This window comes from Lethenteron reissneri, chromosome 5, assembly GCF_015708825.2.
Source record: "Lethenteron reissneri isolate LAM-NWPU_2019-01 chromosome 5, ASM1570882v1, whole genome shotgun sequence".
Taxonomy (NCBI): Eukaryota; Metazoa; Chordata; class Hyperoartia; order Petromyzontiformes; family Petromyzontidae; genus Lethenteron; species Lethenteron reissneri.
Window position 1 is genome coordinate 6171641 of NC_083783.1, and position 12099 is coordinate 6183739.

The 12099-nt window shown below is 46.1% G+C and overlaps 1 protein-coding gene across 1 annotated transcript in view; it reads right to left on the reverse strand.

Annotated features, from left to right (window-relative positions):
• Positions 1-12099, reverse strand: part of LOC133351763 (mannosyl-oligosaccharide 1,2-alpha-mannosidase IA-like) — a 94545-nt gene that overhangs the window by 33163 nt on the left and 49283 nt on the right. The gene's annotated exons all lie outside the window — the stretch shown is intronic.

Consider the following 12099-nt stretch of genomic DNA (forward strand, 5'->3'; position numbering starts at 1 on the left):
TAACAGTAAGTGTTAGTGCTTCGCTCGAAGATATCTCTTTAAGTACACAACATTGCCCTTCATCCATCACACCAATGTGATAGTTGACACAAGGGGCATCGTGGTGGCGAGATGTTAACTCCCTTGCCTGGTACACAGGAGGTCATGGGTTTGATCACGACCCTGACCTGTGTTGTATATTTGGGGTTTGCGTGTCTCTCTCCCCGTGGTTGCGTGGATTTTTCTCCGGGTCCTCCGGTTTTTCCCTCCACATTTAGAAACATGCTTTTATGAGTATTTGCCTGATATAAATTTCCACGTGACAAGCCACTTCGTTGAGCTATCATTTGTGGTGACAGCCAGGTCGCTTTTGAAAAAGAGCTATTTCGCTGTGGGCCTTACCTGCTAAAAAAAACACCGACACCATTTTAAATGATCAGAAATATTACATTATGCGACATTTTAAATACTTTTTATGGAACACACATTGCTGGTTCCTCTTCAAACTAAGAATAGAACTGAAACTCACCACAAGTTACTGTGCTCGCTTAAAAAAAATCATCACAAAAGCAGAGCGCGCGGAAAATATTTAACATTCGGACTGTCGCGTCCAGTACGTCGCAAATCTGACCGCTACGCATCCCTCCCAACCAAAGAACCGCCCACACCCAGTGCAATACTTTCACGGTCGTGTCGTTTCCTACAGATGTTCACGAATCTGACCTTTGCGCAAACAGTGATGTGTCCCTTAATCTCGCGTACATTCGCTCACTTCTCAAGCACAGTCAAGCATTTCCCCGTGTGCAGAGAAGCGTCACGCGCTTTGTTAACGTCGAGTAACCTATTTGTTGACGGAGTTGTAACTGTCATTTTCTATAGATGTCCACATAACCAGCCTCGGCACGTGTAACGCATTGTAAAGATACTCGCCGCTTTCATCGCGACGTACGTAACCATGAGTGTAGGATCTGTACTACATAGTAACATCTGTGCGGTCGCAAGATGCCCATGAAATAATTGAGCCTAACAGGTTTATGGGCCCGTCCTGATGAAATAAAAAAAAACATCTCTCTCTCTAGACCTCAATTCCCAACGAGTCAAATATATATATATACGACGCCGTGCCGTGAAAACGTAGATTGTGTGGAGAATGCAAACGGGTTTCAGGTTTATTTTCTTTCACCAGGTGATGACTCAAGTGACCACGATGAGGCTCATTGGCGAGGGTGACCAGGGGTCACCGAAACAACAAAAGGCCAAAAACACTAAAGTACACCGTAACAAAGAAAACAGAAATCATAAACAAAAATAACCGTGACCCCTTAGGAATGCAAAGGCACTGCACCAAACACAAACCAATGGCAAATAATGCATTCCCTGATCTGTTTGATGCAAAAAAAGTCAAACAAATGTACGATGATCATGTACCAAACAGACATGGTGACAGAACAGGCCTATTTTCTATACAAATCAGTGCTCTAATTGTCACATAACAGCGATTGCATTTTCGTAGCAATATTTTTAAGGCGGACCTCTATTTGCCGTGGTATTTCATGGAACATTTAAATCTCACTTGTGCACATGAGCTAATCTCGCCTTTGCTGAATATATCCCTTTGTTCTGACTGAAACGAGGAGTGTGGGACCGCAATTATGACCAATGTCGAAAGCTGCGTATTACATTAATTGCTGTTATTATTGTGTTAACCACACAATGAGTCACGACATCATAAAAGAAAATGTCACTGTGATGCCATTAAATGGTTCTAACAGCATTATAAAATTTGCTAACTTTGGTTGGATTTTTCTTTAATTACGGCCTTTTGAATTTAGTGGGATAAAAAAACTCAATTAAAATAAATGAACAATACGACAAATTATACGCATGTATAACAAAAAAAAGCTTCGCCAAATAATTAAGCCATACAAAAAAGGCGCATGAAACAACTCCATCAATTTCTAACAGCGGAATCCGCGTTCCGAACCGCTACGCTTTAAAAACATTAACGAAACGACAAAAAACAACAACCCAGCAAACACAAAGCGACTGGTGCCGTCACGCTCGGGCAGCCTTCGCCCCCCACCACCACCCCGTTGGCGCGATCCACTGCCAACGTGATGGGCACTGGGGTGGCTGGGCGGCACGTGACGACAATACGGGGGGGCGAGTGAACCCCCCATCCAGTCTGCATGTAAATTGCTTCATTACGATCGCCCGTGCGAGCACGAAGAGGTGGCCACAGAGAGAGCGCCACCGCTCCTCCCATCGGCCTCCGTAAATCAACACTGGGGGTCAGGCGGTCCGCGACGGGCGCACACGTGACGCGAGCACACCTACCCCCCCCCCCAATCCCCAACTCCACTATCCCCCCCCCCCCACACAACACGTCCACTTTTTGGGGTCCCGCGTTTTATATGGAGTGCAATTGCCGATAGCATTTGACAATCCAGTAGGATTTGTTGAACAAGCCCGACTCTGCTGAAGGAACCCATGAGGTCAAGACAGGTCCTGATGTTGCTTGCTTAAACAAATGCTTCTTGATAATATTGGTCTGCAAAGCCAATACGAATAGGTAGATGTACTGAACATCGCACCGTCGGTTAGCACGGTTGGCTACGTATGGTGCAAAAGAAGTTCAACAAACCCACAGAACGTTTGCATAACGTTTGCGTTCGGTATTTCAATCGAGAGTAACATTAGAGCTGAGCCAATGAGAATGGCCAAACGCAACGGGGGGAGCACCCTCCTAAAAATCAACGGAAATTATCACGATAATTGCAGTGGCACACAAGCACAGATAAACGAAAACATCATTCAAAAACAATCATCAATAACACTGCCATGTAGACAGAGAGAAAACGTGTACATGTATAAAATGTTACACTTCAGTCAACGGCCATTCTTCATAGAGGACAGACAGGAGTTTTGACGTTTATTTCAAAACTGTCCTGGATGAATGATAGAATCAGTGTCTCCCCATCGCTGGTTAGACCTTCCGCGAGACATTTTACACTGCTATCGTTTATGTTGTTATTGGTTGCCGTTGTAACTTGCCGACCCACCGCCCCTACACCGGATACCTGCGAAAAAGAGCTTCATGGCTCATCCGGATTCCTCCTCCAGCAGTCTAAATAAAGATTTCGATTTAAAGCTTTCGTGACTGCAGGGATTCATATTCTTGGTTCTTTCCACAACGCAAGCAGCAGTCCTCAGGTGAAGAACAAAGACAGCGTCCTTAGGATGCTGTCTTTCCGACAGCTCTGCATCCTAAGGATGCTGTCTTTCCGATGCTGTCTTCCCGATGCTGTCTTTCCAACAGCTCTGTTCTTCACCTGAGGACAGTTGCTTGCGTTGTGGCCGAAACGTCGTGAGAATTTTATAATGTTTTATTTGTATTATTTTATTATTTCCCTTCAACGTGACTTTACCGAAAGAACCAAGAAAATTAATAAAGATCCTGATTCTGATTTCAACATTGGCAGCACCTGCGGTAGGCCCAAGTCTGCATGTCGCAGGGAACTTTGGCGATGTTGTACAAGGCTACAGGGCCCTCCTCTGTCAACCGGCTTGTGACCCGACCCCTCTCTTGACAATGCAGTCGACACGCCATGGCTCTCTTCTTCCATCTCCTTGTTCCCCGTTGTTGTCATCTGTTCTCCTTTTCCCGTCGTCACCCCGCGCCCCCCCCCCCCCCCCCCGGTTTACTTAGTTCCATAGCTCGACTCCAATGTCCATAAATCACGAACGGGGATTACAGTGAAGTGTGTCCCGGCATGTGCCCTCTTAATCATATTACCGTGCTTTCACCGCCCTGCATTTACACGGGATGCAACTTAAGTGGATTGCAAGCGAAATGGATATCTTCTCTTATGAGTTTCCCCCGACGACACTCGCTGGCCCGCTTTCAAATCGACAACCAACAACATGACGCGTCGCCAACGTCAACAACGTCGCCTTTTTCACCTTTGGTGTTCTTGTCGCCGAAAAGAGAAATCCGAGCGGCGTCGTGTTTCTCGGGCGACGGTAGGGGCTCTGCGCTTGCCCGCTCGTCACTCCGAGGCAGTGGTATCGCTACTCCCGGCCATGTGCTGCTGTACTTGCTTAAAACCTCATTTATAAAGCAGCAGCAGCCGGCACACGTTCTTAAGTACTCGAGCCAACTCCGGTGCACAGAAGTCTGCATGTGCAATTTTTTTTTTTTGCTAAACGGAACGTGCCCTGGAGTCAATCAACATCGGTTACTAATGGGGGACCTTCGTCACAATCTACCACGTGACCCACAGCACAAGAAGCCCTTCTGTGACAATCGCAAAGTTATGTAAAATGTGCCCATGTTTTTTTCCAACGCTTAATCCTTTAACCTAGGAGCTGTTGTTGGGGGGGGGGGGGTAACCTTTTCTTAACCTAGAGTCAGATAGGACTTTGGGATACCTTTAGTTGGCCACACAAACACACCTCAAAAATTATTCAGCACTGTTTGCCTATGTACAAGGTGAAAATTTATTTTTATTAATAATATAGGCTCGCTAAAGGCTCACCAGATCAAAATAACCCCCTCTACCGATTAGTGCTGCTAAGATGTGTGCAGGAGCAAGTAAATGACCATTTTTAAGCGATCGGACTCGTGGCTACCGGCCACATTGAAATGCGAGTGACATTTTCCTACTCAAAGGCAAGACTGGAGCGCTCACAATCGCGAAGACTTTCCCTCTTCATGATCCACACCGTTCAGGAGGCCACGTAAAGAGAGAGAAAGAGGCCAAACTACACAAAGGTTGACAACGATCGTCACGATGAGGTCAGCGTGGCGAGCCTTCTCGCTTGCAACGTCTGTCTACACATGACCCTGCCCTGTGAAGCCAGGAACATTGGCTTGAATCTTGACTTCAAGCTTTCGTCACTACAGGAATTCATATTCTTTGGGTCTTTTGGTAAAGTCACGAAAGACTCAAAGAACATTGGCTTGCTTCCTCATTTCTGCGGGGGGTGGGGGAGGGTGCTGACGTGGGTACGCGAGAGCTGTCGTTGTGCGTGCGCACCGAGCGACACTCCCGGCCGTGCCCACGCCGCACCCGCTAGCGGTGCGAGAGATTAAACTGAGGAATGATGATTCTAGAATTGAAGTTTTCGTGACTGCAAGGATCCATACTCTTTGGTTCTTTCGGCAAAGTCACGTAGGTGAAAATAAAAACTAGAATAACATTTAAAATAAAAATAACTAAATTAAATCACGACGTTTCGGGCACAACACAAGCGTCCGTCATTTTAAATTTTATTATTGTTTTTATTTTCACCTACGTGACTCTACCGAAAGAACCAAATAGAGTGAGGAATGGTGGGCAGAGGGGCCCCACCGTGGCTCTGTGTCAACAACCTCGCCAAATTCTCGGTGCAAGGCCCCTGGGAATCACGACCACTTCGGAGGTTTCCATTGCAGGCGTCCCACCGTCGGTTGTGACGTGGCACCGCAGAAGTAACATGTGTCGGTGGGCCCAAGGGCATGTTATAGTTAAATATCTGTGTCGGACACATTCCTTGGCAGGCAATGAATGTAACGCGGCCAAGAGGACATCCACCGAAGCGATGAAACCAACTCGCGTGCGGGTGCTTAGTGGATTATCCTGTCGCAGGGTGGTTAAGAGATGCCGGCACCTTAGGGGGAGGGCCTTCATCCAGCAGTGGATGGACCATGGCCGATGATAAAGTTGGAGAATTCTACGCGTTTGGAAATGGAGTTGGTATTCAAGTCCTTCGGAAAATCTCGACAGCTGCCGAAATAAAATTCACATTCTACAGAGAAGTCCTGTCTCTCCAAAGGTTACGTGGATAAATATATTTGATCAGGTAAGGCCCACCGAGCTATGTAGCTTTTTTTCGGAAGCGACCTGGCCATGAAATTATAGCTCAACGAAGTGGCTTATCGCGTGGACATTCATAGCAGCCAAAATATAAAAAACGACGTTTCTAAATTTGGAGGGAAAAACTGGATGACCCGGACAAAAATCCACGAGACCATGGGGAGAGAAACATGCAAACTCCAAATATACAGGCATCAGGGTCGGGATCAAGCCCATGACCACCTGCATACCAGGCGAGGAACATAACACCGCCACCCCGGTGCCCCTATATGACTCGACTGTGTATATTGCTAAGGTGTAGTTACATGTTTTAACAATCGCTGTAAATATGCATAAGCTTCAAATTAGAAGCTGAGTCTGCCAGTACTGGAGTGTCATCAACATGAATTTTACACTGTGAAAGTCACAGGGGAAACCACGTGAAAGCTCACCGATTGAGGAAAGTGTGTATTGTCAAATTATCCACTCATACATTTGGAATGGAATACTCACACACTGGACTTATTTGGACCATCACATTGTTATCAGCCTTGCTGCAGAGGCTGCAGAGGCTGCAATTGCCATGTATGCTTTCAGTGTGCAATGCATGCTTGAATGCGTTCTCTCCACGCTTAGATATTTCAAAAAGCGCAGCACCCAAACAAAGAGCAGTGGTCATGACGTACAGGATGGTTTAAAAAAATTATAATGGTAAAGAATACGGGGTTTTGTTGAACATTAGAGAGAATCTGGGATGCTGCCAAGATGTGTTATGGTTAGCGAATTGGACTTGCAATCAATCCATAAGTCTCTTAAACACATTCCTGCGGAGGGAGCTGGTAGGAACGTTGGGTTGCTCGGTCAATGGCCAGTGTCAACGGCGGCGTGGTGTATTCCGCAAATATGGCCGACTGAGGGCGGGCACAAGCCGGCGTGAGTAGGTTAAACGTTGAGTTTTATAAGGGCACCACGGGGTGACCAGCCCCTCCCCACCCAGCCCCACCCCTCCCACCCCCCACCCAGCCCCAACCTCCCCACCCAGCCCCTCCCCACCCAGCCCCTGACCACCCTCCCCAACCCAGCCCCTCCCCACCCTCCCCTCTCCACCCAGCCCCACCCCTCCCATTTTTGGATGCACGACGGACGGACACAATAATCCCGTGGGCTGGTGGAACCAGGTGGTTCCTACCAGTAATACAGCCACCTCTGTCCACCCAGCAGCAGTATCAACGGGTACCTCACAAGTAAGTTGATCAGGGTAAAGCATGGGTACGCCCACCTCTTCCAAGACGTCTGGCCAGCGTGGAATAGTGGACCAAAGTACCCTCTCGACCAACACTCTCTTGGAGGGGCTCACTAGAACTCCGCCTCTAATTGAGTCCCATCTGGCCGCAATGCCCTGAACAAGCAATTGTAGGGCTTGCAACTTCATAGGGGGATTTGTGTGCCGATTACTGGAATCGAATGCCTAATCGCAGCGTCACTGGCCCAGATGTCCGCGCGCTGACGGAACGCTTAATTGCGTGGGCCGCATATTCTCGATAAAATAAAAGTGTCGCTGGCCCGGATGGCCCACGTGCTGTTTGTACGCCGATCGCTGACAAATTGTGCAACGTCAATTGCACACATTAAAAATTATTATCATCATGTTAGCCGCATGCCCGGGCAAAACCCCACCGGCCCACAAAACTGTGCGCCTTACTGTATGCTAATTACAGGAGCCGGACTGATGCAAAACACCACCGATCCTGGATGGCTGTATGCCAATTGAGTGTTGCTTAAGTGATCTGGATTGCTCTAGCGGAGCTCCACTTACCTGCACAACCTCGTGCCCATTACAGACAGCTGTTCTACAAAACCGAAGGCCAATTGTGCCATACTCACACATGCCAGGTACTCACGGACAGCGTCAATAGCCCAGTTGGTCACGTTTTAATTGATCAAATTGTATGCCAATTGCATTGCAATTGTACAACAATTATAGAAACGCCACACCTCTGTCCAGGTGGTTAGGTTGCCTGCATTTCGTTGGATAAATGTATGTTGATGTTATGAGCGGGGTGCTCCAGCAACTGCCTGTCACTGAGAAAGACATTGTAAGAGTTTGCCTTTGGAGATCATGTTTTGACTGCTGAACAACAGAGGATTAGAGCAACGGGAAGTCACGATGACTGCGATGACCTCTTGAACGTGATCTTTGTTCGGAAAAGTCAACAATAAAGCCAGTCGGTTTTTCTTCATTGATACACAAGGCTCATCCACCAAATCAATTTGATTTTTGACATCCTATCTCGATAAAGGTTGTCCTTTTAGCAATTTTAGCCTGTATGTTATCGGATAAGGCAGCAGTACAAAATGTGTCCCATGTAGCCGTTATTGTGGCTTTATTCAATAGCTGGATGGTGTTGCTTAATAGGTGTTGCTATCCATAGAGGATAGAATAATGGCATGTGAGAAGGAAAGACATTCTTAACATTTTAACTGATGACAGCAAGACAGATACATTCCTGAACTGTGCCTGGTTATAAGATTTACAAGTCCTAAGAGTAATTTGTCAAACATTAACAGCTGCTGCTGCTGGGGAGAAAGTATTAAGAGCGCGAAAACTAATCTCCAAGCAGAGCCACGCGCTTATAATCAGCTTCATATAAACCGTTACTCCATTCTCTTGTGTGGCTTGCCATTCAGCTGTGCTGAAATGGCTTTGGGCTGCTCTTTGCCTGCAGGCCAGACGGCATTGGCCCTACTCCATCATGCTGGCCTAATAATTTGGACAAGCCTGCCGACAACGACGCTGGTCCTTGCAAGTATGATTCTAAAAATAATATATCATATCCTCCACAGAATTCGTAAGAGGTTTTTTTTTTTTTTGGGGGGGGGGGGGGGGGGTTGGCTTGCATATATATATGTAAATGTGTCGTTAAACCCGCCACCACCCGACACAGACACTTAGTAAGGTTTGTCACAAACAAAACGTGCCAATTCGTTACTAGTACAACAAACCGGTTGTGTTGGAGACTAAACCCACAACGTTTGCAATTCGAGTACGTTTCGCCAGTAATTACAACTAGCATCATCAGGCGACATCCAGATTTGAGGAGAAAGCCTTCTGTTTATTTCTTAAATAGAGGGATAAATGTTATTGCGTCACGTGTGAGTAAATCAGGCGTGAAGACCGGGGGGGGGGGGGGGGGCGGGTTAATGAACGCATATAAATCACAATGGATATCCGAATTGGCATGTTATGTTTACGTGACAAACCTTACTAAATTGGCTGAGTTGGGTGGTGGCGGGTTTGACGACACATTTATGTTTACGCAATCTAACCCAAAAAAACCTCGATTATGGATATTGGTCACAAGAGCCTGCGTGTTAAACCCTCCGCAAAATGACGTAAGAAATGTTCATACCGGGAAAAAAAACTCATTTCAAAGTGTCCAATTTGTCCATGTTGTGAAGAATTACATCCAAAAGAGCCCCTACACAACCGCAATCCAGGGAAAATTGCGTCTAAAATCCTCAAATTAAGCCTATTATTCATTACACACTCCTGCGCCAGCCATGACTGCAGCCTGTTTACAAAAATTGTAATAACCTCTCAGGCAAGCGGGGGGGGGGGGGGTAGGAGTCTTGTAGAAACAATGCCAACAACTCTACTACGTTGTGTGGAGCAACAAACACTCTCAGGTCAAGCAGAATTAATTCAACGTTTTGGGACCCGGGCAGCTTCTCCCTCGTTCCACGCCGCCATCTGCACGCATGGCATCTCAGCGGGCCACGCATGCCCGCCACACACTCGATATAAGAACTTTGGCAACGCTTGGGCCAGCAAAATTGTGAACGGATGGTGGCTCACCTATCACAAATTCTGTTGACAGTTTCGCATTAAACCCCTCTACCTTAGGGGCGAAAAGAAATGGCAGTAAATCAAACTAATCAGGGGGAGTGATGAGTAGTGATCATCCTTTATTAGCTTTTAATTAGTTTACAGGCCTGTGAGGGATAACCATCGAGGATTGGGCAGCACGTAGACAGAGGTCCCCCCCCCCCCCCGCCGCCCCCACGGTTCAAAATGTGCAGCCAAGGCAGAATATCTCAGAGGGCTGCATTTAATTAATGCAATGATTGGACGAAACATAATGTGGCCGAATCAATATCATCCCTTAGCACAGCACTGAATTAAAATCTAACACAGTTAAAGCATTGTTTCCTCCTCGGGACACAGGGACTCCACTCATCGCTAGCTTTCACCGCGTCCAAAAGTGTGACATTGGTTAATAACGATGTTATCAAAGCAGCTATTCTTTGGCTCCCCCACTTTGAAGTCAATCCAAATGGGAAGGGATTGGCAGGGCACAGGTTTCAAACCCTCCCTACAGCTGGCCACATAATCAAGGGCTGTAGGATCTGAAAGTCGAGAGCCAGATGTAAAACAGTTGTTTAAAATCTACATTACATTATTTTCCTTTTACGTGCATCCTAATAATTGCAAAATCAATAGGCATTGACGGCGACAATAGAGGGTGCTGCAAAAAAATGTTAACACTTCTGAGAATTTGCAACAATACCACAATTAATGTGCCTCCGGGCTCTGGAGACCACCTGGAGAAGATTCCAGGCGTGTGTTGACAATGACGGCGAACATGTGGAGACTGTGACTTCTTGAAGCTATTAACATTACATTTTGTTATCATGCTGCAGTGTATTATCCGTTCTATGTCCATAAAAAACAAAAGTCCCATATAAGTGTTAAAAATAATTTGACGCACCCTGTATAATCCAAAAGTTAAATAAAACGAATTTTCAACACATCTTGAAGATAGCGCACCTTGCCTCAACGGGAACAAGGGGGCAGGTGAAGATGCAGCCTCAAGGTGAGGGAAACGTTTCACAGCCCCAGCCGCCACTTTCTCAGAAGTGAATGCACGCGAGGGTGACGACCGAGCAATTCTTTTTACGTTAGTGCCATTTATACACCCTTCGGACCTTTGGGCTTGGGCCAATAAAGTAACGTTGCCCAAACACAGCTGTGAAGTTGACCAACGCTGTTCGGTGTCAACGTCCACCCTTTTGCGTGTAAGTACGTGCGCGGGACCTGTGGTCAGCCCACTGCTGGATGACAGCCTTCCTCATCATCATTCTGGTCAGTGCTGGTTACACTGGTCAACACACTTTTTTAGGCAAAAGGTATTCCAACGGTTTTTTAAGGTAATTTTGGGGTGCCGATTCCAAATCTGGCATCAGTTTTTGTCTATCACGTCAGGTTTTTTGAGATATCAAATGTTGCATTTTCAATAAAAACTGCGGAAGAAAAATATTAAATAAATGTGGATATCTACATAAAATTATATTATACACACACTATCCTAAAAATACAGCACCAAATTTTAACACTAAAGCAGTCACTGACTCGCAACAACTTGCATTCATAAGTGACAGAGTTAATATCGGGTAAAATCAATGAAAATGGGGTATGCCGATAGCAGTGTTGGTGTACGGTGCTTTGTCTGCAATATTTAGCAGTCTTTTCTTGGATTTTCTGTTTGCACATAGTCACTTTAAGATGTTTTCTTGTTCATGTTCTAGTTTTTTTGTTTGTTGCGGTTGCACCCGATTCAAGAGCCGAATAGCTCACAGGGCCATATCTAATAAATGAAACTTGAACAAAAAGAGATGTGATAGAGCAAATCTGAGATCAGATTTGGAATCAGCACCCTGAAATTAGTCTAAAACAACAAGTCCAGGCCAGAATTTTTTTTTTGTTGACCAGTGTTATTGAAGGTGGCAAGGATAGCTGCCAACTCCGTACGACCACTGCAGCAGCCTATAGCACCTGTGCTATGCACAGTGGTTGCCCCAGCCAAGCGTCATCCAGGCTCAAACCTGCTCGAGTTTCTGAGATCCGATGACATCGAGCGTATGCCGACCCTCACCAAGACACGTAGGCCATACACATTGGTACATCTTTTTAAAAGTTATCGACGGGAATGTCATGCTGCCTTTTGTTGGATCAACTGCTTTCTTATCAATATCTAAAACATACACAATTCTCTGCAACACAACTCAAAAAATACAAATCAACCCAGTAATTTCATCGCTTTTAAAGCAGCCGAGGTAAAGAGTCCTTTAATCGAGTTTGTCATTATGCTTTGAATATTTGAGGGAACCATTACAAACCCAGAGTGCAGTTACCGCAAAGTCTGCCCGAAATGCTTTGTGATCTGTTGTGTTACAAAACAGCAGCGACACCACGCCGAGAACAGATGTACGTGTCATTTTCGAG